Below are 25303 nucleotides of genomic sequence, written 5' to 3' on the forward strand. Positions count from 1 at the left end.
TGAATTTATTTGGATTAGAAGCTTGGAGTAATCAGGATTCCAATGGTAGTTATGCCTGTAATTGGCTATGCAACCTTGGGCATATTTTCTACTTCATTATTTTAATTAGATTGTAATTCTCATAAAATAGTTACCTTTTATTGAGTATCTGTTGCTCTGTTGTCCTATATACTTGACATACATAGTCAGCCCTTATAATACAACTCTTAAAGATAGTTAGATGTCATCTCCATTATGCCTGTGAGAAAATAGAATCTGAGAGGTCAAATAACTTACCAAGATCATATAGTTACTGTGTGGAATAGCCAGGGTTTTTGGTTCAAGTCCTCTTCACTCTGCTAAGTTGCCTTCTTGAGGGCAGTGACCGTGTTGTATACATCTCTCCACGTCATCTGCAGGGCTTTGCACAATGTCAGCAATATTTGTTAAAGTGAATGTATTCTTCAGTATCAAAACTGAGAATTGTGTGAGCTCCACTTTCTGGATTATTTAATGAAGGCTGTGAAACGTTATAAAGTTATGGTCATTCTAGAAATAGAATATTAATATTCATCTTAAGTTATGCCTCTACTTGTGCAAACCATTGGATTGGGAAGGGAGGTAGCTGATACTAGGTAAGTTCATGCAACAATACCTCTGTGAGCTGACTCGACAGAATAACCAGTTGGTGACGGCTGTGATTTGAAAGATAGATTTAAGGACAGAAATTTTTCTTATTTCTACAGTTGCTAATGTTCCCCCTTTCAATGCTGTAGGATTTTTCCCCCCAAAGGCAAAATGAATTTTCTTGGGGAATTGAGCAAAGTTTGATGAGTACAAATAAGAAAAATGAAGAAAATGAAAAGTCTTTACCTTATCCTCTTCTTTTAGTCATCTAATTCCTCTCTCGTAGACAGATCTTTTCTTGTTTAACCCTTTATTTTACTTTTTAAAAACTAAATTTTGGAAATATTTTAAAAGATAAAACTTGCAAGAATAGTTAAGTTCCCGCTTAGATTCATCAATTGTTACTATTTTGCCACAATTGCTTTATATCATTCTGTATGTATTTTTTGCTGAACCTTTTGAGAATAAATTGTATTTTTTTGCTGAACCTTTTGAGAATAAATTGCAGACATTGTGACCCTTCACTCTTAAATACTTCAGGATATATCTCCTAAGAATAAGGACATTTTCTTAAATAACTCCAGTACAGTTACCGAAGTAAGAAAGTTAATGTCATTTGTTCGTATTTAATCAGTTGTCCCAATAATATCCTTTAGCATTTTCCCCTCTGATCCAGAATCCAATTCAGGATCATGTAATCCATTTAGTTTTCACATCTATTTAGTTTCTTTCAGTCTGGAATAGTTTTGCAACCTTTTTTTTTTTTTTTTTAACCCTTTATGACATGTTTTTGAAGATATTAGGTCTCTTGTTTTGTAGAAAGCCCCTGGGTTTGAATCTGATTGTATCCTCATGATTAGATTCAGGTTATGGATTTTGGGTAGGAATATTTCAAATGTGATATCATGTCCTTCTCAGTGTATCAGAAGCAGGGATATGATGTCCATTCCATTATTTATGGAAAAAAATACATAAAACTTCAATGTACAGTTTAATAATTATAAAGTGAGTACCCATGTTACTGCTCTCCAGGTTAAGACAGATAATATTGCCTGATTCTAAGGAAATTCTGGTCCTAGCAAGAGGACCCCTGGTCTAGTCCTATGCTTTAGAGGGCCCTGGTTTGGCCCTCTTCTGAAGTGCCCCTTTCAGGCAGGGAGTCTGTGGGGCCTATGGGACATGCCCATTTAGAGCCTGAGTACCTAGGATCTAAGAATTTCTTGACCCAGTGGCCCCAGGCTTATTTCCAGAGTCTGTGTGAGTCTTCCCTGTGGTTTGTCCTTCTGAGCGTAGACTGGCTGCTGGTGTACACACCCCTAGGCCCAAAGGGTAGCCTAAGGGTATCTGTTTGTGGGGAGCAGGGTGTGGGATGGAGCTTGGATTTGTGAATGGAAGTGACTGCATCCCTGTGTGTGAGGTTCCTGGCAGTGTGGGATGAAAAGGGGGAAGATGGGCTCTGGGTCAGTGGCCACTTTTCCCTGAACCATGTTTCTACATGGAACTCTAAGGAATCCAAGAATTCTCAGCGTGAATCTGGCCTTCCAAGTAGTTATGATAGGAGGATGGAACATATTTTACTTAATAGTTTGTTAGCTTATTTCATATCTTTTAAATATGTAGACATATGGTTTGTGGGCCTCTGTTTATACTCTTGCCTAAGGCCCTGTAAATGTTAGAGGTCAGGCTGGCCAGCACCCCAGAATTCCCTCCCTCTCTTCCTCCAGAGGTAACTACTATCCTGACTTTTATGATATTCATTTCTTTGTTTTTCTTTGTAGTTTTACCACATGAGTATAGCTCCTTGAAAAATTTAATTTAGTAGTGCCTGCTTCTAAATTTTATAGAATTATTCTGTATGTAGTTTTGCTGCTTTTTTGCTTAAGTCTGTAAGGGTCCTCCGTGTTGTTGTGTGTACTGTAGTCATTTATTTTCACTGCAGTGTAATACACTTTAATATTATATCACAGTTTATTCTACTGCTGAAAGCACTTGAAGTTGTTTGCAGTTGGTATTACAAACAATGCTGCTGTGATCTTTATATGTAAATCCTGGTAGTGCATGTAAACATACATTTACATAGGATATACACCATGCTAGATTACTGGGTAATGCTAAACTGTTTTTCAAAGTTGATTGTGATTGTATACACCCCCTCCAGCAGTGTTTGATAGTCTTTATTGTTCAACATCTTCATTAGTCCTCAGTGCAATTAGATTTGTTGGGTTTTGCAGACCTGATAGTTGTGTAGTAGTATCTCCTTGTTTATATTTGCATTTTCCTGGTGACTGATGAGATTGACCTCCTTTTTATATGCTTATTGACCTCTTGAATATCTCCTTTTTAAAGTGCCTGTTCAAGGCTTACTCATTTTTTAATTGTTTTCTATCTTTTCCTTGTTAAAATCGTATATTATGTATGTTAATTATCTGTCTGGTCAAGTGTGTTGTAGATATCAGTCTGCTACTCTATGGATTGCCTTTAACTCTCTTTCTGGTATCTTTGATCAAAACGTCTTGATTTTTCATGTCTATAGTTTATTGATATTTTTCTACCCTACAGATATGAAGCTATTATCCTATATTTACTTCCAAGAAATTTATAGTTTTGTCTTCCACATTTTTTAATATATCAAGGATTTTAATTTTCTATTAGATGATTAATATCCAGAAAAGCTAAACTTAATTTTAATTCATTACCCATGATTTTTAAAAATTGGGAAACTAAATAAAGCCAAATTACTAAGATATGCTTTTCTTCTACATAAAACATGTTTATATAAAATGGTTGGGTACTTCTAAATAATACCTAAAATATTACCTCACAATAAAAGGATGACAAATGTGAGAAAGGCCAGTAAGAAATATTACTAAATGTTAAAGATACTTCTTTTTCCCATCGATTACTTTTAATGTCTACACATGTAAAAGTATTGTCAACACTCCGGTGTTCTGTGCTCTGAAGAGCATTCAGTGACATCTATGGAAAGGATGTGTATTCAGTTGGTTCTACTTAGATATTGCATCCAGACCTATGGCACTGAGTGGGACATCTTCCCAAGATTGTGCAAATAAAATTTGGGTACACAAACTGAACTCACGGTGCTGCTTACTTTCTTTGAGAATTCGTAAGATTTCCTAGCTGCTAATACCAGTGAAAAAGCTGTCACTTAGTTTTTTCTTTTTTTTTTGGTCACTTAGTTTTTGATTTTAGGTAACTTTTGTCTATTTATACAACCTTTTTTTTTTAATACAACTTATTATATTTGCCTTTTTCTGATACTGTTTGTTGCATTATTTTTGCCATTTAGATGATTGCAAAGAATCAGTCTTAAAATTAGGCTTTGTTCCTTGGATCTGCATCTCTGATCTCTGCCAAAATATCTGAGCAAACTTAAGTATAAACCTTATGCTATACAGTACTAGTGTCTGGGCATAATCTTCTCTTTGAAGTTTGTTTGCATCCCCCAGAGGGATTAATTCCCTGCTGTGAGAAGGTGGGTTAGAAAGCACTGAGACTACTTTATGGGTCTTTAATTGGAGGATTTAGTATACATTTTGTTCTGTAGATTTCTGTGAGAGTTTCATTCTTATGATTTTTCTTATACTGTGGTATATTCTCATTGTAAATAAAAAAAAAATACTAAAAATTTTCCAGTTATTTGAGTACATATTGGCAGATTATCTTGGTGTGTATTTTTTTCTGTTTATCTTTAAAGTTTTAGTAGCTTGTTTTCTTACTAGTTTTTGACTATGTATAAAATTTAAAAATTTTTGAAAAATTATAAAGAAGAGAAAAATTATCACTCAGTAATAACTGCTATTAATGTTTTGATTTATTTCCTTGTAGCCTTCTTGTGTGTGTGTGTGTGTGTGTGTGTGTGTGTAAATATATAAATTTCCCCCCCCAACTTCGGCTACATGTGTGTGTTTTCCTTGTTCTCCCTCAAATCATTAAACTTTTCCTAAAATTATTAATATAGCTTGTAAAAATCATTTTAGTTGCTATAAATTATGACATCATGTTTATGTGCTGTATTTACTCATAATTACATCTTTAGATTGTTTCCAGTCCCTGTTGTAAATAATGCCAGTGAACATCTTTTGTGTATAACCTTGTTATTTAGGTATGTGATTTTAATATTTTAAAAAGAAGGTCATTTTGAGTAGATCTTTGACCTACCTTGTTCTTAATTTTTTAGTGCTTTTTGTTGTTGTTGCCAGTTTCATTTTGTGTACTCCAATTTGTGTGTTTGTTGAAGAACCCACCAGAAAATGAATACAGTCATCTCCAGTTGTGAACGCTCCCAGAGCTGAGTTCAGCCATCTGACTGAAGGTCTTGAAAGAGGGTGCTCTTGCAAGGGGGATGAGCCTGCCCAGTCCCATGATCAGATGGTACTGGCCACGCTGAAACTCTGGAATGCATTTCAAACACAAGTGTCTCCTTACAGCTGGCATCTCTGTCTGAGCCTGCTGCAGGTACTCTTGGGCAGCCACTTCGCACCAGCAGTGGCAGCATCAGGTTCTCAAGGCTGTTCCCTAGACCAGCCTCCCTCTGTGTCTGTTCTTCTCCCAGCATTTTTAATACATCGGTCCAGTGGCCACTTTCTAAAAAGAAGTAGATAGTCAAGTTGAGAAACTGTTTTGAGAACTTTATGAAAAGAATGCTTAAGACGTGGTGCTTTAGTTAACTGAGTTTTTCAGCTACCTCAGAGTTGAGCAGTAACCTAAAAAAAAAACAAAAACAAAAACAAAAACACCCACCTGGCTTTAAAATCTCTCTTAAATTCTGTTCACATTTCTGTATTAGCAGTTTCATGAAGAAAACTGAGTCTTGGCCAACTTAAGGTATTGAGAGCTTGATCTGTGGTTCTGAATTTAAGCTTTCATTTTATAGGACTCTGGTTCTGGGATCTTTGCTTGTGATCAGTGTATGATCAACATCATCAGATATTTTTAAAAAATTGACTTGAAAAATAAACAATTTATGCTTTCTCTTTAAAGATGAAGTGGAGGAGGCAAAGAAGCCCTTTTGAAAGTTGTTTTACCTCAGATTAAAATATTCTTAGAGGTGTTAACAAAATTTATCATTCTATTTCTTTTCAATAAAAATAAGATAATAAATCACAGCAAACTTTTGAAGAATGGTGATAAAATAGTTAACTTTAATTGAGTCCTTATTATGTCCCAGTCACTTTCTTTTAGTATTCCTTTTTAAGCCTCGAACAACCCTCAAAGATGGGTCTTATTTTTGAGGAAACTGAGGTTCAAAGAGGTTAATGTAATTGCCCAAGTTTGACAACCACAAGTGGTAGAATCAGGGTTTTAACTTCATTCCTGTGGCATCTTCCCCAAAATAGCTGGTTAATATGACCTGCACATGCAGCAAGAAAAATCAGACAATGTAGGGGAAGAAAAATCAGGCTTATAGAGAAAATCACGGGAGAGGCAGTTTTCATTCATGAAAGATACAAGGGTTTCTTTCTTTTCTTTTTTTTTAAATTGAAGTGTAGTTGATTTACAATATTGTGTTAGTTTCAGGTGTATAGCAGAGTGATTCAATTATATATACATATTTTTTTCAGATTATTTTCCATTATAGATTATTATAAGATATTGAATATAGGTCCCTGTGCCATATAATAAATCCTTATTGCTTATCTGTTTTATACATGGTAGTTTAGGAGTATGTTAATTGCATACTCCTAATTTATCCCTCCCCCTCCCTCTTTTCCCTTTGGTAACCTTAAGTTTGTTTTCTATATCCAAGTCTGTTTCTGTTTTGTATGTAGGATTCGTCTGTACTATTTTTTAGATTCCACATATAAGTGGTATTGTATACAATTGTCTTTTTTTTTTATAAATTTATTTATTCATTTATTTATTTTATTGGCCGTGTTGGGTCTTTTTTTGCTGTGTGCGTGCTTTCGTTAGTTGTGGTGAGTGGGGGCTGTTCTTCGTTGTGGTGTGCGGGCTCCTCATTGCCGTGGCTTCTCTTGTTGTGGAGCATGGGCTCTAGGTGCGGGGCCTTCAGTAGTTGCAGCACATGGGCTCAATAGATGTGGCTCATGGGCTCTAAAGCACAGGCTCAATAGTTGTGGTGCACGGGCTTAGTTGCTCTGCGGCATGTGGGATCTTCCTGGAGCAGGACTCAAACCCGTGTCCCCTGCATTGGCAGGCAGATTCTTAACCACTGCGCCACCTAGGAAGCCCTATAATTGTCTTTCTTTGACTTCACTTACTGTGATATTCTCTAGGTCCATCCATGTTGCTGCAATATTTCATTCTTTTTTATGGCTGAGTAGTATTCTATATATATACACACCACATCTTCTTAAACCAGTCATCAGTAGATGGGCACTTGGGTTGTTTCCATTTCCTTGCTATTGTAAATAGAGCTGCTATGAATATTGAGGTGCATGTATCTTTTCAAATGAGAGTTTTTGTTTTTTCTGATGTACAAGGGTTTCTTCTAGGGTTTTTGTTTTTGTTGTTTTTGATTCAGCATGATTACTTTAGCTTTTATTTTGCTTCTCCTGAATTTTCCAGGGAAATGGAATCCACTTTATGGAGTATTAAGGTATAGATCTTTATTTGTAGTAGTTTAGTAGGGACAAATTATCGTTCACGCAAAAGACATGGATTACTTAAAAATCTTTGTAATTTCTCTTGACTCTAGGTACCTGATATGCCAGTTAGAAAACATCTTGTTTGGGATAGAGGTGTGGAACCTCATCTCACCATACTTTTTAAGCTGATTTTTAAAAGTCAGAGGTAGCTTTGAGAATTACAGTGTGCCTTGCATCTTAGTATTGCTATGGTGATTATTTCTTTAAATTAGAAGTGAGTCTAGTGACAGATCATTGTAATAAAGCTTTTGCACACCACCTAATTTAAGAAGTATTATCTCAATTGTATAGGTAAGAAAAGTGGGGTTCCATGAGAGCAGAAATAGTTTCTTGTACTTTTATATTCTAACATCTATTGAATAGAACAGTACTTGGCATATGGTAGACCCTCAATAAGTGTTGAATGATTAAAGATTACAGATAGGAAGTGATTTTTTCAAAGTTCAGAGTTGGGATTTGAACTCTAGTATGACTTTATTCTTTAAACAAGTTTATAGAAACTATGACACAACGTGTATATATGTATATATGTGTATAGTTTAAAGAATAAAGATAAATGCATGCACCTACCACTCAACTTAAGAAATAGAACATTTTGTATCTCTGAAGCCCTCCTGTATGCCTCTCTCAAGTTGCTTTTTTCTATTGAGATTACATTTTGAATTTTACCTTAATTGTATATCCTTGCTTAAAGCTTGTGTTTTTTATTACACTGTGTTGTTGCTCTAAATTGTTATGTAGAATGACTTTGAATTGCTGTTCTTACAAAGTAACAAAGTGAGCAATATATTTTATTAATGTTTAGTTATTTGAAGCTGATTGCAGATTTATTCCTGTTTCTAACGTGTGTGATTTAGGGGCCATCTGGGTATAAATTATAAAATAGGGAAGTCTCACAATTTTTGGTTTATTCACAACAGTGTGGTTCTTGTTGTATGTGTGGTTCATCCTGTTAGGCCTATAGCCCTCTAGGTGGACTAAGAATTCATTGATCCACTAAACAATAAAATACATGTGAGCTGCAAGGTTTTTTTTTTGTTTGTTTGTTTTTTTATTGCCACAAAATGCTAATCTCAGAGCCTCCTTTTTCTCAACTATAAAATGGGGGCCCTAATAGTACCTACTTCATTCAGTTGAAAGGGTCAAAATAAAATGCAGAGTCCATGGGACATGGAAAGTTCTTAATTCATGGGAGCTGTTGTTATTTATTGTTTGTTTTGAAAGATTTAATTTTTTTAAGAAAAGATTTATTCATAGCAAAATTGAGAGGATGATACAGAGATTTCCTGTATACTCCTGCCCCACACATGCACAGCCTCCCCTATTATCAACGTTCCCCCTGAGAGTGATATGTTTGTTACAATTGATGAAACTACATTGACACGTCATAATCATCCAAAGTCCATTGATTATGTCATGGTTCACTCTTGGTGTTGTATATTCTCTGGGTTTGTAGAAATGTATAATGACATGTATCCATCATTATAGTATAAGAGTATTTTCAGTGCTCTAAAAATTCTCTATGCTCTACCTGTTTAGCCCTCCCTGCCCTCCACACACTGTCCCCTCCCCACCAACCACTGATCTTTTTACCATCTCCAGTTTTGTAAATGTAATATAGTTGGATGTAGCCTTTTCAGATGAATTTCTTTCACTTAGTCATATGCATTTAATGTCCTTCCATGTCTTTTCATGGCTTGATGCCTCATTTCTTTTTAGTGATGAATAATATTCCATAGCCTGGATGTGCCACAGTTTATGTATCCATTTACTTACTAAAGGACATCTTGGTTGCTTCCAGGTATCAGCAGTTACAAATAAAGCTGCTATAAACATCCACGTGCAGGTGTTCATGTGGACATAAGTTTGCAACTCCTTTGGGTAAATACCAAGGAGCCTCATTGCTGGATTGTATGGCAAGAGTATGTTTAGCTTTGTAAGAAACCACCAAACTGTCTTCCAAGGTGGCTGTACCATTCTGCACTCCCAGCAGCAATGAGAGTTCCTACTGCTCCATATCCTCACCAGCACTTGGTGTTGTCTGTGTTCTGGATTTCGGCCATTCTGACAGGTGTACAGTAGTATAACATTGTTTTAATTTGCATCTCCCTGATTAAATATGATGTGGAGCATCTTTTCATATGTTTATTTGCCATCTGTGTATCTTTTTTGGTGAGGTTTCTGTTAAGATCTTTGGCTCATTTTTTAAATTGGGTTGTTTGTTTTGTTATTTTTCAGCTTTAAGAATTCATTGTATATTTTGGATAACAGTCCTTTGTCAAATGTGTCTTTTGTAACTATTTTCTCCCAGTCTATAGCTTGTTTTCTCATTCTCCTGATATTTTGTCTTCGGCAGAGCAAAAGTTTTTAATTTTAATGAAGTCTGGCTTCTCAATTGTTTCTTTCATGGGTTATGCTTGTGGTCATCACTGTACCCAAGATCATGCAGGTTTTCTCCTATGTTATCTTCTAGCAGTTCTATAGTTTTGTGTTTTACATTTAGGTTGTGATCCATTTTGAGTTAACTTTTGTGAAAGATTTAAGAGAGATCTGTGTCTAGATTCAGTATTTTGCATGTGGATGTCTAGTTGTTCCAGCACTGTTTGTTGAAGATACTATTTTTGCTCCATTGTATTGCCTGTGCTGCTTTGGCAAAAGTCAGTTGACTCATTTCTGTGGGTCTCTTTTTGGGTTCTCTGTTGATCCATTGATCCATTTATCCATTTGTCTATACTTTCGCCAATGCCATCCTGTGTTGGTTTCTGTAGCTTTATGGTCAGTCTTGAAGTCAGTTGATGTCAGTCTTCGGACTTTGTTCTTTTCCTTCATATTGTGTTGGCTATTCTGGGCCTTTTGCCTTTCTCTATAAACTTTAGAACCAATTCGTTGATATCCACAAAGTAACTTGCTTGTAGTTTGTTCGTTATTGTATTGAATCTTTAGATCAAGTTGGGAAGAACTGACATCTTGACAATATTGAATCTTCTGATCCGTGAATCTGGGATATATCTCCATTTCTTTAATTCTTTGATTTCATTCATCAGAATTTTGTAGTTCTCCTCATATAGTTCTTGTATGTATTTTTGTTAGGTTTATTCCAGAGTTGCTGTTATTTTAAATTACTATGTTATTTTTATTTAAGGCAAGAGTTCCTATCTGTGTGGAACTCTGCTGTCCAACAATTGTTATCAGTCTAACACAGCTGAAAAATGGGAAGTAAGTAAAAGTAACCAACCAAAGTAGATTTCTCAGAATCCATGCATTCAAACTTAAATCTTTTATTCATGGGAAAGCACTTAGCTTATGCCCTATGTGCTTTCCTTTGCCCTGAGGATTTTTCTGTATTATATTGATCAGCACAGTTATTGATTATGTTGATGACAATAAATAATTATATTAGGATTCTTTTTGCTGTAAGTGGCAGAAACCCAACGAAATCTGGCTTGAGCAAAAAATGGAATTTGTTTGCTCTCAATACTAAGTTGCAGTGATAAAACTGGCTTTGGGTTTTGCTGGATCTAGGTGTTCTACATATATTTTCATAGATTTGTCATATCTTTATCTCTTGGTTTTCTGTCTGCTGTGTCTGGTTCGTTTCTGGGCAAGTACTCTCTATACAGTGGCAAAGATGGCTACTAGTAAATCCAAGATTATTCTACCAATTTAGTCACCCAAGTGGAAAAAGAGTGTCTTATGTTATTTTTAGCCATTAACCCATGGACCATTGTAATAGGCCTCATTTGGGTAATAGACGGATCTATGAACCAATCATGATGGTTTTGGGTGAGCAACTCTGAGATGTTGATTGGGGAATGAGGGAGTGTGTATGTTGGAGGCCTATTCAATGCCACTTGGATTCTGTAGCCTGAGAATGTGTCAGGGTAGTTCCTCAGAGGAAAATCTAGTGCTATTACCAGAGGAAGGGAGAATGGATGCTAGGCAGCCAAAATAAATGTCCATTGTAGTCATCAAGAAAATGTTTTATTCAAAATACTCTTTTCAAAACAGTGAAATATATAATGTAGTTTGGAATTACAATCAAAATGATTAAATTTCAATGCTGAAAAATGTAGGTCTTCAGTTTTCTCAAAAACTGCCGATAAGCCTCATTTCCCCAGGAGTCTATATGACTGAGGTCTTATTATCATACATCTAATTTTTGGTTAGAGTTTTTTAATCACTTATTCTGTGAGCACTCACTTTAGGTTCAGTGCTGTGCTAGACTCTATAGAAAGTGGAATGTGAGCTCTGTAAGACAGGAACTGTACCTCATGTTTTAAATGCTTAGGAAACTTTTTAACTGTTAGGGAATTATATTCTAGCCTTTGAACTTATTTTGGTATTATTTCACAACACATTTTGCATTTTCTTCTTTATGTTACATTGAAAACATGCAGTCTCCTCAAAGGCTTTCATTAGAAGAAGAAATCTTCAGAAAAGCTATCACTATGAGCTTGCTTTGCCCAGCAGGAAACTTTAATAAGTTGCTTGATTTAAGACATTTTTTTTCCTTTTCTTTCTTTCTTTCTTTTTTTTTTTTTTTTTTTACCTTTAATGCGTTCTTTAGGCATTAGAATGTTATGTTATCACAAAGCCTTATTTGATGAGAAAATAGATGCAGGTGGATTGCCGTCTAGATTATAACAATGTCAGTAAGTATCTTCATGGATAATTTGTAATAAAAACAATGTAATGGAAAGACTATAGGCTTTGAAGTCAGATTTCTTCTGCCACGAACTAGTTGTTTGACCTTGGTAAAGTTATTTAAACTGATTCTAGTTTGCTTATTGTTTCGATGGAACTTATATCTCTTTGTGAATTAGAGGCAGTATGTATTAAAATGCCTAACATAGAAACAAGTACAAATTAGGCATTCTTGTGATGACTTAATTCAACATCATCCTTAAATGAAAACCAAAAACAAAAACCCAAACTTCAAACCCAACCAAACTCCAAACAATAAAACTTCCTGCGATTGTGATTTTTGTTGAGATTAAATCTTCCTTCTGATATAATTAATTTAAATTCCTTTTTGAAAGGGTTCAAATACGAGAACAATAGTGAGATGAAGATATTGAACTCACTTGATAAAGAGAAAATTGTCTGAAAATGTAGGATTAACTCTGAATTCTTTCCAGAAAAGCACACTTTGGACACATGGATAATTTCAAATGATTAACCTATATGTTTTTTTCCTCCACTCATGTCACAGTTAAACTTTAACAAGAACTCAATGATAAATCCTCAGTTACCTGAGTTTTTTGGTGTTTTGTTTTAACTGTCTAGTTGTGAGAAGAGCCAGAAAGTAAGCTGGTATCAGAGATTTATTAAAAGAGCTCATTTCTGGAATATGGTCTTTAGTTAATGTATATTTAGCTCAGTTTCCTGTCCTCAGTGGTAATCATCACGGATACTCAAAATGTTGGAATTGACTTCTAGAACATCACAGGGAAAGAGTTCCATTAGTTTGTTAGATTGTACTTACCATGAGAGGAAAATTGACAGCAGTATTTGGGAAAGATTTTCTACAAAGACTGAAATGAAAAATATTTTCATCATGGCTCTCAATGAAGTAGAAAATCAGCTCAGCAGAACATTTACTTTATTCCCTCTTCCTGCTAAATATTTTGGTTAATAGGAGTTCTTGCCCCTCTTCCCCCAAAAACTTCAAAAATATAATTAGCAAAAATCTAGTTAAGAGCATGGTTTGTAGGATCAGATCATCTGGGTTCAAATTCCAACTCCGCTTGTGACTCAATTCCCTGTGTGATTTAGGGCAAATTACCTAGTCTCTATCCTTGTTTTATTTAGTTTCCTAAGTTGTAAAATGGGGATGATGATGATATTCCTCATGGTGGTATTGTAAAGATTAAAAGAGAAAAAAATATTAAAGAATTAAGCACAGGACACAGAACAGAGCATCTCTCATTTTGAACTATTATTTAAAAAGAAGTCGGGGCTTCCTAGGTGGCGCAGTGGTTAAGAATCTGCCTGCCAATGCAGAGGTCACGGGTTCGATCCCAGCTCCAGGAAGATCCCACATGCCGCGGAGCAACTAAGCCCGTGTGCCAAAAAAAAAAAAAAAAAAAAAAAAAAAAAAAAAAAAAGAAGTTGGATTCATTTGTTTTGATCCTTCAAACTAGAAGTTGAGGGTCATTGGGGGTCTAAACTGGGAAAATGTCATCTGTTCCTATTGAAGGCTCATTCCTTCTCCACTGTGATAGCAGGACCACATCTAAGGCAGTTTCAGGCTCAGGGCATTTGGAAGGCTTGACTAGGTCCTTTATTGCCTGCAGTAGCCAGCCCTAGCAAGTCCGGATTAGGTTTTGAAAAAATTCTTAATCCTGAGGGTTGGACCCTGGCACAAGTGGACCTAATTTTTCTTGGATTTGCTGAATGGAGATTGAATTTACTCAGGTTTTATTTGGGCTTCTCTGGTTCTGCTGTAGGATGAAAGTTTAGCTCCTGACCCAATTTAAATTGAGATTTAGGGCTGTCCACTACTACATTTCCCCATTTTGTTTACAAAGGTGTTTTTGTATCATACTTCATCCATTCAGCACTGCTTATCAAAGCTTGCTGTGTGATAAGTGCTGGGGAGGGGAGGAGGCAAAGCATTTGCAAAGCCATGGAGGAATAATTTATTTCTTTTTACTAATAAGAAATCTGACTTTTAGGCAGATCCTGATCAGCTTGAGGGACCCTGTGTGATCAAACTTTGTCAGTTCCGCAAGGGCAGAGATCTTTGTTTATTCAGTTCATTGATGTGCACCCAGCACCTAGAACAGTAAGTGGGACATAGTAGGCACTCAGCACATATTTGTTGGACACATGAATGAACTGACACATTTCCAACTGTTTGCAGCGAACCTTGATATTTTGATTAGTCTCTGCAGTTGTATTGTTGATAAATATCTCATTTCCAATAGGTTGAATGCCTGCTCAATTTGCTATATCCTGTTTTTTAATGGAAATCCTTGGGTAGAACTAGGGGGAGGGCATTTATGTTAGAAGCAAGAGTTATCTTGTGGTTTTCTCTCTAGCGATTTTTCTGGAAGATGTTATTCTGCCCTTTCTACGAGCAGATGTGCTCAGGTTGAGAAGTTTAAAGGAAGGCATGCTTACATTTGTCTCGCTAGGAGAGGAATGCCTTTTCCTCTCCATTTAGTACGCGTCCATCAGACTTCCCAGAATACAATGAGGCATTTACTCTGGCCTCGGTGACAGCCCATACTTTCTGCATTTTAGGCTTTTTCTGCCACCCCTGGGAAACTGCCTGGTGGTCCAGCATCATGAGAATTTGTCTCACGAAAAGCTGCCCACCCTCTGCTCTAGCAGAAGCAGTGAGTGTAGTGGAAAGAGTTTTGGAGTTGGGTCTGAATTATGGCTCCGCAACTAATAGTGATCTGACCTTGGGGAAGTTAATCATCATTTTTGGTTTTGCACTTGCAAATATGAGTTTGTTAAAGCTTATCTTTTAGAGCTGCTGTGAAGAGGAAATAAAATACTAACTATAAAATAATTAACAGTGCCTAGTTTTCTTTCTTCTGTCAAGTCATTGTTTTCTACTCTTTCAGCCTCCTGACGTGAAAGAACACCTATATTATTCTTCATAGCTTGGAGGAGTAGAGAGTCTTTGAAATGCTTGATAACGACTTTCTGTATTTTTTTTCTTTTTATTTTGGTGAGCAATTTGTGGAGCTTTGTTAATGTATTTCCAAAGACATGGAAAAGCTACTTAACAAAAAGACTTACATACTTAATGTAAAAAACTTACATACATAATTTGTTTTCCAGATATGAACTTAAACTTAGGGTCTTTCAAGACAGTTCCTTTGCCTGTGGAAGGCATAGCATGTTTTCATGTTTATATATTGGTGAGTGTGTGAGTGAGAGAGGGAGTGGGTAGGAAGAGAGAGAGGAAAAGAGAGAGGGAGGGAATGAGAATGAAAATATATGTGTGGTGAAAGAGATATTTTAGCCTGCTTTTGTAACTTTAGCTTTGCTATGCAATGTGCCAAAAGTTATTTCTCCCTAGGGAGTGTCTCTTTCAACAGTTTGTGAAGGCAGCATAAATTCTCACTTGGTGTTCAAGGAAGATGGTAATACAATTTAGTACAACCACAGTATTTTTTTAACTTGTTAGAAACCAAAATGTGATTGCAGTGGCAAAGTTGTCAGCGCACTCAAGTTTAACAAGTGTTCGAAGGATTAGTAAAGGAAATGTAGTTTACTCTGCAGCTTTTATGACAAAGAATTTAAAAGGTTTTGCTCTAAGCCCCACCATGTGTTTCTTCCTTTTCTCCAAAACATACCTCTAAGTTGAAAAGAGAGATGAATCTCTTAGGGAGAAACTATTAACTCTGAGGGAGTTTATCATTGTTTGAGAGGAAGCAGAGCATTTACATTTGAATCGACTCTGAGTGTAGTTTGTGCCCTAATCTCGTTCCTCCTAGAAGTTGGTGAGGAGTTTAAGTACTTCCTACTTTGTGTTCTGGTCCTTGTAGTGCCATCCTAATTTTCTTGGGGATCATAAATTTGCTAATTCAAAGTAAGCAAACTTCTGAGACACTGTGCTTTGGCTTTGCATGCAAGTACTTTCTGTAGTTGTCATAGTCATCTAAATAGGGCGATTGGCCAGAATTGTCTCATTTTCACACTAAAAATACTATTAAAAAAGACAAAATATTACAGGAAGTTTGAAGGAGAATAAAATCACCTCCATTGCAATCCCACTTTCAAGTTTTGAATTTGACAAACATGCAGTTGGTGTACATTTAAGTTTAAAAAATTTTTTTATTTTATTTTTTGGTGTACATTTTTAAATAGGAAAAAGTAAGACTTTAAGGTGGTTATCATAGGGACTTCCCTGGCGGTCCAGTGGTTAAGACTTTGCGCTTCTACAGCAGCACGGGTTCAATCCCTCGTTGGGGGGAACTAAGATCCCGCAAGCAGCCAAAAAAAAGATGGTTATCTTAAGCATTTCAATTAATTTTTTAAGTTTCCATCAGTCTTGTAGTTTGATTAACCAGTTCCCTGTTGTTATACATGTAAATTCAGCCTGTTTTACAACAAGACAAATTATGTTACTCTCAAGTTTTAAACTTTTTCATGACCAAATTTTTGGTATTGCCCTTTTTTTCTTTCTTTTTCCTTTTTTTTGGGGGGGGCTGGTGGGACAGAGAAGGATCAGGGAGATAGAGAGGCAGATAGAGGAACAGAGAGAGGGCTGTGTCAAAGATAAGCTGTTACAGATGTTTTCCAAAATTTGTAAGGAGCCTTCAATTGAGCCATTTTCTGAGATCAAAATAAAGTATTATTATCTTAGTATTTTGCTCTATGATGAATTAAAGAACTATTCCTTTTAAATAAATTATATTTTAGGGATTCTTAGGTGTACTTTTAGTGCTTGTTTCTATCTGTGATTATTTTACTTTCTTATTTTACTTGAAGGGCATTCTGCTGATGGTGGATTTAGGTCATTTTAGCCTAAAGAGAATAGAAATCATCTACCTAAAAGACTTGTTGGTGGGAGAAATTCTTTGTATTTGCTCTCATGTCTTGTTAGACAGCTGTGTCCTGGACTGGAGTTAGCTTTTGTAGCAGCTGTGAAGTCCTCACCTTACATAAAATGTTCCCAGTGAAAGTTTGTTTCTGTGACTTGGGACTGTCTTTCAAACCCAGCCCAAAGGAACTGGGTGTATATAATACTTCATGGGTGTCAGATGAGGAAATCTTGTTGGAGCTATGGTTTAATTAAATCCAATGGCTTTTTCTTTCCTTTCTTTTTTTTTTCCCCCTTTTTCAAAGGAATTAGTAAGTTAGGGGTTGGGGAGGTAGCCTATGTTTGTTCCTTAGAGATTGGGACAAGAATTTTGCCTTTGCTGAAAGAGCTTGTGTAGTAAGGGACTAGCTTGAAAATGATTTGCCTGGCATGTGCACTGGGCATATTTGGAAAGGAAAGCCTCTTTGCATTGTGCATTTAAGAAAGTGTCTGTAAGCGTGCTTAGAAAATGGCAGCATTTGCAGGTCTTGGCTGTCAATGTCTTGCTGATACTGACTGTGTTTAACCAGAAAGGGAAACTCAGAGTAGAAAAAGTCTCACTCCCAAGACTTTACAAGAAAACCCCTCTTTGTTGATTTATATATATATATTTTAAAGGAGCTTGACATCTTCATCAAGTTCACAGTGGGCTTGCTTTGTTTGCTTTCTCTTGAATGCTTGATAAGATTTTTCTTCTATTGTTTTGTGCAGCAAGAACAGATCTTTCCATGGCTGGGGTGGGTTTTTTGTAAATCCACAATATGGTCATTGTCTGGTGGTGAATAATTGTGGCTGCTTTTTGTACAACCAGAACTAAGGCTTTGGCTGTGAACAGATTCCTTCTTAGCGTGAAAAGGGACTAATCCATGTAAATACAGCCCCAAAATAAAGCTTTACAGAAAAAGGGGAAGGCCGCTAAGCAGGAGGGCACAGGTCAGCAATTTAACCTTTAACCTAACAAATAAGAAGCATGAAAGTTCCAGAATTGGTTTACAAAAGAAAGCTCCTGTGATCTGTCAGTTTTTCTTTTCAGGAGGGAACTGGGTGAGAGATCTGACTGACAGCTAGTGCCTTTTAACTTGCAGACTGAAATTAACTGCCAAATTGAAACTTGAATATTTGAAGGAGAATTTTTCTTAAATAAATAGGCTGCATAAGCATTGGTCAGGGTCTTACATGGGATTTTTACCCTTGAAGTGGGGACATAGGCATGGATTGGACGGCCTTTAAGATCCCTTCCAACTTTAATAGTCTGTGGTCTGACTCTTATCAGTCAAATTAGACATGAACTTTGCAGTTTAAGGCCAGATGAAACTCTTTCTCTTTTCTAGTATTATCACTGATACCCTTTGTAGACTTTTCAAGGCTCCATAAATTAATTGTAGCCTTTACTAAAGATTTGCTAAGAACTTTTTGTAAATATAATTAATGTTTTCCACAAAATAGCTGTCTTGAGATTTCATAATATGTACAACTTTTATGACCTGATGCACTATTAGAAACTCTGTTGTGCCATGTGGAGCACTGTAAAACATAGGACACAGGCTTTCTTTCATGTGCTGCTGTTTTGTTCAACATGCTTAGGCATTATTAGCAGATACAATTGAGGAAGTTAAAGCAGCAGAAAGTGAAGTATAGGTGTTTATTAGGCAATGCAGTGGGGAAATGGGAAACTGAAAAGTGAGGGATTGCCCTATTTCCTACATGGACTTGAAGAGTTAAGAAAATAAGGTTTGTGCTAAGTGGTAAGTTTTACTTTTATGCTGTTTTACTCATTTACAAACTTTGCAAACAGTTTGTATTTATTTAATCACAACAGGTAATCTTGTTAATGAGTGTTAGTTTTTGCTTAAAGCATAATGCATCTGAAGTCAGCTGTTCTTTTTCACTATAGAGAATTCTGTAACTGATAAAAACTTTAATCACTGAGAATCATTCAGATTAAAAAGAAACAATGAACTAATGACTTTAAAGTAGGCTCCCTGTAGATTAATAAGAATAGTAATTATACTGTGTAACTCCATTGCAGAAACAAAGTCCCAGGGATGATTCTGTTTTAGTTTTTCAGTTGTCTGTAGTATGACTTACACCTTGTTTAAAACTTGTTCTTTCTAAGGGCCTATTGGCCTGTCTCAGTTTCCCTTAGGTCTTTAGAGGCCAGAGACAACGTAATGTTGCAGATTAAAATTAGCTTAAAGTTAAGTGGCTACCTTCAATTAGCTCAAGCCTGTACCCTCTTTCTCCTAGCTCATTACTGTAGCCTCCTAACTGGCCTTTATGCTTTCCTTCACATCCATATTTAATGTTGTCATCTGAGGGATCTTTCAAAAGCACAGCTGAGACCACAGCACTCCCCTTCTTACACTTTTCTCTGTCCTCTTTTTACCACAAACTAAAGTCAAGCTCATTAGCAGGGCAAGAGGTCTTTCATGAACTATTCTCTGCCTATCCCAGCTTCATCTTGGCACACTCCTCTACTTCTAGATGTGCATTTTCCAATATGTCCCAACCAAATTTCATGCATATTTTCTATTTCCATACCATATTTAGTTTCCCAAAAATGTATGCAGGGCTGATATCTTTAGAAGGGAGATCTAATGATGATGCTTTGAAAATAGCTAACATTTTTTAGGCTTTATACTTTGTAAACAGTCCCATGCACTTTTCTTTGATCTTCACAGCAACAATACAGAATGGGCAGTGTTCTCTGAGAGGTGCTTCATAAATATTTGGATGGATGAATAAATGAATGAGTGAACCATGGAGTAAGAAAACTGGAATTATGGTCCAAATTCTCCTACTTATTAGCCATATAATTTCGGATATGTAATTTAATGTCTCTAAACCTATTTGCTAATCTGAAATTAAGTCTATACCAGTCTTGATTGATGGTATGTGGAGTGAATGAAATAATGTACAGTAAATACAAATGCTTTTTAAGCTATAAACCCCATGCAAATGTTTGTTCCTGTTGTTAATTCTCTTAATTTATTCCTGGTCCTATAAATGAAGAGGAAGCATTCATGGTTGTAGATAGATTTGTGTTCTGATGACTAAAAAAGTATCAGAACTGTTTTATTCATATCATGTTAAAATATAAGCCTATTTTGATAGCAAACAGATAATGGTATACCTTGTTTTCTTTCAAAAGGAAAATGTCAGATTTATGCTGTTGGTAAATGCTAACAAAGGAAGCGCATACTGTATGGTAAATGGGTGTCCATGTAGCATTTAGAGGCTCCTCTTTGCTGTATGTTCTCTTTGGCCTCTCAGGAACCTTAGGGCTATATTTGCCTTCTAGCTCAGTGAACTATATGCAACTTTCTTAGTAAGCTATTATTTTTATTTTTTTAAAATTAATTAGTTAATTTAGGCTGCATTGGGTCTTCGTTGCTGTGTGGGCTTTCTTTAGTTGCAGGGAGTCAGGGCTACTCTTTGTTGTGGTGCACAGGCTTCTCAGTACAGTGGCTTCTCTTGTTGTGGAGTATGGGCTCTAGGCACGCGGATTTCAGTAGTTGTGGCTCGTGGGCCCTAGAGTGCAGGCTCAGTAGTTGTGGTGCACAGGCTTAGTTGCTCCATGGCATGTGGAATCTTCCCAGACCATGGCTGAACCCATGTCCCCTATGTTGGCAGGCGGATTCTTAACCACTATGCCACCAGAGAAGTCCAGTAAGCTATTATTTTTATATGCATTTTTTATTATGCATTTTTGTATGCTATTATTTGCCCTGGCTTTATTTTTTTCCCCTTTTAATCTTCCCTTTGTCCTTTATCCCTCAGTTTACATGTGTATTTTTTAAAATCCTTTTAACTATGTGTATTTTTTAAAAAGTCATCTCAGATTACTTCTGCAATATGGTGGAGTATAAAATCTCCCAGTGTGATCTCAGTCACACCTTGGTTTCTGCTATCACCTACAGACTGGTAGTTTCTCAGTCTGTGTCTTTGGCCCAGACTCCTGAGTGCCAGACTTGGCTCCTCTGCCAGCAGCTGCTTCTCAATGTCCCACAGGTTGCTCAAATTAAATTTAGCACCACTTACCCCCGATGTTCTACCCCCACTTCTGGCCACGCAGCAAAGCAAAACTGAAAAGCCAGTCCTAAAACTGTTCCTTCTATTCTAAGGTCTTGTTGAATGGCATTAGTAATCATTCATTTGCTCACTTCCAGAAGCCTGAAAGTCATACTAGGCTCTCCCTACGTCTATTTGAACCACAGTATTTTTATTATTATTATTATTATTATTTTTTGAGGTACACCATGATCAATTATCTGTATTTATACACATATTCCCGTATTCCCTCCCTCCCTCGACTCCCCCCCACCCTCCCTGTCCCAGTCCTCTAAGGCATCATCCATCCTCGAGTTGAACTCCCTTTGTTATACAGCAACTTCCCACTGGCTGTCTATTTTACAGTTGGTAGTATATATATGTCTATGCTACTCTCTCACTTCGTCTCAGCTTCTCCTTCACCCCCCGCCCCCCCAACCCTCGAGTTTTCCAGTCCTTTCTCTGTATCTGCGACCTTGTTCTTGTGTTTGTCACTGAGTTCATCAGTACCATTTTTAGATTCCATATATATGAGTTAGCATACAATATTTGTCTTTCTTTTTCTGACTTACTTCACTCTGTATGACAGACTCTAGGTCTATCCACCTCATTACATATAGCTCCATCTCATTCCTTTTTATGGCTGAGTAATATTCCATTGTATATATATGCCACATCTTTTTTTTGTATTTATTTATTTATTATTTTTTTGGGGGGTACACCAAGTTCAATCAGCTGTTTTTATGCACATATCCCCGTATTCCCTCCCTCCCTTGACTCCCCCCACCCCGAGTCCCCCCTACCCTCCCCACTCCAGTCCTCTAAGGCATCTTCCATCCTCGAGTTGGACTCCCTTTGTTATACAACAACTTCCCACTGACTATCTATTTTACAGTTGGTACTATATATATGTCTATGCTACTCTCTCGCTTCGTCTCAGCTTCCACTTCACCCCCGGCCCCTCCCAAACCTCGAGTTCTCCAGTCCATTCTCTGTATCTGCGTCCTTGTTCTTGTCACTGAGTTCATCAGTACCATTTTTAGATTCTGTATATGTGAGTTAGCATACAATATTTGTCTTTCTCTTTCTGACTTCCTTCACTCTGTATGACAGACTCTAGGTCTATCCACCTCATGACATATAGCTCCATCTCATCCCTTTTAATAGCTGAGTAATATTCCATTGTATATATATGCCACATCTTCTGTATCCATTCATTTGTTGATGGGCATTTCGGTTGCTTCCATGTCCTGGCTATTGTAAATAGTGCTGCAGTAAACATTATGGTACATGTTTCTTTTCGGATTATGGTTTTCTTTGGGTATATGCCCAGGAGTGGGATTACTGGATCATATGGTAGTTCTATGTGTAGTTTTTTAAGGAACCTCCAAACTGTTTTCCATAGTGGCTGTACCAACTTACATTCCCACCAACAGTGCAGGAGAGTTCCCTTTTCTACACACCCTCTCCAACATTTGTTGTTTCCAGATTTTGTGATGATGGCCATTCTGATCGGTGTGAGGTGATACCTCATTGTGGCTTTGACTTGCATTTCTCTGATGATGAGTGATGTTGAGCATCTTTTCATGTGTTTGTTGGCCATCTGTATGTCTTCCTTGGAGAAATGTCTATTTAGGTCTTCCGCCCATTTGTGGATTGGGTTATTTGCTTTTTTGGTATGAAGCTGCATGAGCTGCTTGTATATTTTGGAGGTTAATCCTTTGTCCGTTGTTTTGTTGGCAACTATTTTTTTCCCACTCTGAGGGTTGCCTTCTAGTCTTGTTTATGGTTTCTTTTGCTGTGCAAAAGCTTTTAAGTTTCATGAGGTCCCATTTGTTTATTCTTGATTTTATTTCCATGATTCTAGGAGGTGGGTCAAAAAGGATCTTGCTTTGATGGATGTCATAGAGTGTTCTGCCTATGCTTTCCTCTAGGAGTTTTAAAGTGTCTGGCCTTACATGTAGGTCTTGAATCCATTTGGTGTTTCTTTTTGTGTATGGTGTTAGGAAGTGTTCTAATTTCATTCTTTTACATGTAGCTGTCCAGTTTTCCCAGCACCACTTATTGAAGAGGCTGTCTTTTTTCCATTGTATATTCGTGCCTCCTTTGTCAAAGATAAGGTGCCCATATGTGTTTGGGCTTACCTCTGAGTTCTCTATTCTATTCCATTGATCTTCCTTTCTATTTTTGTGCCAGTACCATAGTGTCTTGATCACTATGGCCTTGTAGTATAGTTTGAAGTCAGGAAGCCTGATTCCACCAACTCCATCTTTCCTTCTCAAGATTGCTTTGGCTCTTCGGGGTCTTCTGCATTTCCATACAAATCGTAAGATTTCTTGCTCTAGTTCTGTGAAAAATGCCATTGGTAATTTGATCGGGATTGCATTGAATCTGTAAATTGCTTTGGGTAGTACAGTCATTTTCACGATGTTGATTCTTCCAATCCAGGAACATGGTATGTCCCTCCATCTGTTTGTGTCGTCTTTGATTTCTTTCATCAGTGTCTTAAAGTTGAACCACAGTATTTTTTCCCCATGTTTTTAAAAAGCTTTAAAAATATTTTAAATGATCTCAAAGTTATAGAAGAGTTGTAATTACACTTCAAGCAAGTCCCTCCCTCCCCCAACCCAACCATTTGAGAATAAGTTGCAGACCTCCCCCTCAAATAATTCAGGATTTGCTGCAAACAGGATGATTGTCCTATATATAACCACAATATACTCATCAAGGTTAATGTCCTCATTTTGATATAGTACTGCCATCTAATTCCCAGTTTTGCCAGTTTTTCCAGTAATGGTCTTTAAAGCAATAGGATTCAGTTCAGAATCACAAATTGCATCTAGTTTTATGTTTCTTTAGTCTCCCTCAGTCTAGAACAGTTCTGGGTCTTTCCTTGATTTGCATTATCTTGACATTTGAAGATTGCAGGCCTCAATTTGTGTTTGATGTTTTCTTATGATTAGATTTAAGTTAAGCATCTTTGGCAGGAAATCACAGAAGTGATGCTGTGCTCTTCTCGTGATGCCAGTGGACAATTTCGACTTATACCATTGCTAAGGATGATCACTTGATCACTTGAGTAAGGTAGTATTTGCCAGGCTTCTCTATTGAAAAGTTACTCTTTACCTCTTTGTAATAAGTATTTTGGGGGAAAGTGCTTTGAAATGATATAAATATTCCATTCCTTATTACGCTTTCAGTTTATTTGTGTATTTGACTTTGTACTCATCATTTCCTTTTTTATTCAAGGTTATTATTGTTACCCAGACTATTATAATAAACCGCATTATTCAATTTGTTCCAGCTTTGATCAGTAGGAACCAGCTTGAAGGGGCACTTCGGCTCTTTGGACACATCCTCATCATTCCTTGAGTACTTCTCTACTTTCTGGCACAAGATGTTCCATGCTCATCTTTTACTTTTTTTTCCTTAGCTCTGACGTTTGCCATATTTCCAGGGAGCTTTGGTTCCTTTTAGTGGAAAATGCTATTTAAAAGCCAAAATCTTGGACTTCCCTGCCAGTCCAGAGGTTGAGACTCCACACTTCTACTGCCTGGGACACGAGTTTGATCCCTGGTTGGGAAACTAAGATCCTTTATGCTGTGAGGCGTGGCCCCTCCAAAAAAAAAAGCCAAAATCTGGATGCTGCGTATGCTCATTGCTATTGAAGTGTTGCTGCCCCTAGGCCTTCTTGATGGACAGAACTAGAGAGTATTTGATGTGTATGTGAACACACATACATTTACATCTGAGTGTATTTCTGTATCCATCTGTGAATACTGATGTACTTCAGTACTTCCAATTTCAGTCCAACACCACAAGGTTCATTCTGGTTTTCTCCCTTTCCATATTATTAACTTCTTTTTTTGGCAGCAAGCAACCTCGTTCCTATTATCCTTAATACACTAACGTTTTATTATTCTCTTGTACATGACCAGTCTCTCATCATGGCTGCCACCACCTCCTTCGCAGAATGGATGCCCTCCTTACTCCACTAGAGTTCTGCTACCATATGCTACTCTGCCTCTGCCACATGGATGTCTGCCTCATCCAGCTTGGGCTTTGATAATGCATGACAGGCTGGTCCTTCATTGCAGATGCCTTATTCAGCTTGGGTTTTGACACCCGGTACATAACTGCCACCTCCTTCTGTGTTGTTGCCCTCCTCCTCCTGCTCAAGATCTGATACCCTGTATTAGGCGGCCCTTGTATGGAAGTCCCTTTACCCTGTTTAGGTGCTCTGACACCTCATCAGTTCAACTTTTTACATGGACGCTCTTCTCAAACAGTTTTGGCTCTGATAACCCATACCAGCCAGCTACTCCCTGTGGGTTCCTTCTTCTCCCTGGCTGGGCTTTGACTGCCAGTGCTGGGCAGCTCCTCTGTGTGTATACCCTTGTTATTCGTCTTGGGTTCTGACACCGTATACTGGATGGCCCCTTACTGTGTGGACACTCCTCATGTTGCTTGGCCCCTC

General features: G+C 37.1%; 1 protein-coding gene across 4 annotated transcripts in view; it reads left to right on the forward strand.

The window, feature by feature from the left end:
• Positions 1 to 25303, forward strand: part of DENND1A (DENN domain containing 1A) — a 517643-nt gene that overhangs the window by 39821 nt on the left and 452519 nt on the right. The window lies entirely within an intron of this gene.

This window comes from Hippopotamus amphibius, chromosome 2 (genome assembly GCF_030028045.1).
Source record: "Hippopotamus amphibius kiboko isolate mHipAmp2 chromosome 2, mHipAmp2.hap2, whole genome shotgun sequence".
Classification (NCBI taxonomy): domain Eukaryota; kingdom Metazoa; phylum Chordata; class Mammalia; order Artiodactyla; family Hippopotamidae; genus Hippopotamus; species Hippopotamus amphibius.